The sequence below is a fragment of the Schistocerca americana genome, chromosome 2 (genome assembly GCF_021461395.2).
Source record: "Schistocerca americana isolate TAMUIC-IGC-003095 chromosome 2, iqSchAmer2.1, whole genome shotgun sequence".
NCBI classification, from domain to species: domain Eukaryota; kingdom Metazoa; phylum Arthropoda; class Insecta; order Orthoptera; family Acrididae; genus Schistocerca; species Schistocerca americana.
In genome coordinates, this window is record NC_060120.1 from 915,238,455 (window position 1) to 915,241,184 (window position 2,730).

Sequence of the window (2,730 nt, forward strand, 5' to 3'; positions counted from 1 at the left end):
GTGGCAACCACAAGGAACCCTAGCTAATATGGTATTTGCTTATACAACTTTACACATCGGTACCATATTTCTCTAACACACAAATTACACAGCTATCTGATCATTTAACTGAGAGATAAACATGTTTTTTACTACATCAGTGACAGATGTTTACGTAATTACACAGTTGGATAACTTCACACTTACGAAATTGTATGTTTGTCTGTACTTTGAGAAATGCTCATATTTTTTGGAACCATTGTGATACTATGAGAGCTTTGAATGATGTATTTGGTATGAGATCATGATTTTTAAAGTACATTTGAGGTAGATGACACTTTTGAAATGAGCAGAGAATTTTTTTTTAGGTTTTGAAATTATTGCAGAAAGCTACGACGTTTTTGAGATTTGACTGAGGTGTTATGATGTTATTATTACGACGACGATGTGTACTATGCTGTTGAGATATGTTTATGATCAATAAGATGATGCTACCGTATATGACGAATAAGAAGTATGTTGGAAACCAAGAAGCGTACTTTAAGAGTCATGAAATGTGCGTAAATGCGTGACTGTATCACAATGCTGACGAATTTTTTTTTTTGGACACTTATATTTATAGGATTTTGTTTCTACAGATTTGCAACGCTAATTCTTGACCTGTGAAATATTTTTATGTGAGACTGTCACTGTAGTGGAAACTGCTGTCGTAAAAATTTCCGTAAGAAAGTTATGTGACCACCTGCACGTAATACGTTGCGGGCACCCACCTGGGCGACAGCCGCCCGAAAAAAAAAAGCCATTAGCCTTTCAGCGGCACAGGTAAAAAAAAAAAAAAAAAGGGGGAGGCCAATACCCTCGCTATTGACGTTCCTTTGTAGAAAGCATCGCAAAAACGACACGGTCGAACTTGGGAGCTCTTAATTTATGATATTTACTGAAACGCTTATGAATTGATGGGAAATATTCTTACATCTGCAAACCTGATAATGACAAGTGTCTTTCTACGAGAGTTGAGAGCTACTGACTTACGAAATGCCACATAGCTATTAAATGATGTTTTTATGCTTTGGTTTGCATAATTGCTTATTTCATTTGCCATCTGTTTTCCAGCTGTGTTGCAGCATTGGTTTCATAAAATAAAATTAAATGCATTTGCTAATGTGAACACTTTCTGTCAACAGATCTATTAAATAATAATTTTGTGATCCACATTCTTCAAAAAAGGAGCACTTGGAAAGGAAAGAACAATAAGAGGGGACTAGTAACAGTAACTGCATACATAATATTCTTTTCAAGTACATGGTAATATTTCTTTTACAATAAGTTGTTGTGGTGCACCACTTTAATTACATAGACATTAAGATGTGATTATACATTTCCCTTATCTGCATTGTTGTTTTTACTGTAATATTTTTTCTGCTTGAGCTATGTCATGTTTAGATATAAGCTGCTGTTTGCCAGGCATAGTGCTACTGAACTTTAATTTGTGTTACTCTGCTAAGCCAGATTTACTTTTTTGTTGCTGCACATTGGCTCATATTAGTTGTAATGTTGCATTGCTTGGTAATTTAGATTTACTGTAGCTTGCTTTGCAATTTTCCAATTTTTTGGTCATTGCTGTTTGTGTTACTTATTTTGTGCTGCTGCATTGCCTCGTCCCTTAGTTTAGCATCTGAGCTCAGTAGATTTAAGTTAGCTTAAGAGGGGGTAGCCTCTAAGAGAATGAGTTGCGATGAATTGGAAGAAATGCATTGAGAAAACAGGTTTAGGTAGGATTTTCTTGGAAATAAATGTTGAGGTAAGAAATGTGTGAACATATAAATACAGAAAGCATGCTTAGATAGAATTTTTTTGGTGGAAACAAAGGATAAAATAAGAGGAAAGATATATGAAGTTTTGGGTTGGACTGCAGTACCAAATGTTACACTGAAAACGAACCCTGTCCTTTCCTATTGGTGTTATCCCACTATGTGTTTGTGTACCCTTGTGTAGTTGTTTTCTTCCTGTCTCTGTGTAGTTTCATAGAATTTTTTCCTCTTTTAATATTAAGCTACATTCACTATGATGAGGAATACTGTTATCCTCAAATATAATTGGCATTAATAATATGTTATTTACTTTGTAAAGATGTTAGACATTATTCATTCTGTTTAAATGCTCATGTGTGAAGTTGATGTTTCGCAAGTTATTCTGATCTTCTATGTATTTACTTATGTCATAATTCCTGTAACACTGATGTATATGTTATTTCGATTCTTTTGTAAAGCCTGTTTTACTACAAATGTTGTCTGTATTGTTATGTTCTTTAATGATGTATTCTGTACCTTTGTTATTGTATTCTCATGTTATAAAATTGTAATTGACACCAGTTTATCAAACTAAGTAACTTGTAAGCATTCATTTCACTGCACACATTTCCGTTGGTCATAGTATATGGACAATATGTGAGAAGTAGGGACTGATAATGTTTGCACGTGTGTTAATGATTCAGCAAGAGACTGGATAACAGCATTGTTGGTTCTGAGGACAATTCCAAAAACTTTGTGAGTGCACAAGTGGTGGTTATGGACTTGCTATATTATCCGCAAGACTCTTCAATGGTGATTGTGCACCTGCACAGTCGCAACAGATGACTGCTGGCCGTCTCTACAAGGACTACAGTGGGTCTGCATCTTTGATGGCCCACCAATACCATTATTTCTACAAGGACTACAGTGGGTCTGCCCCTCTGATGGCCCACCAATACCG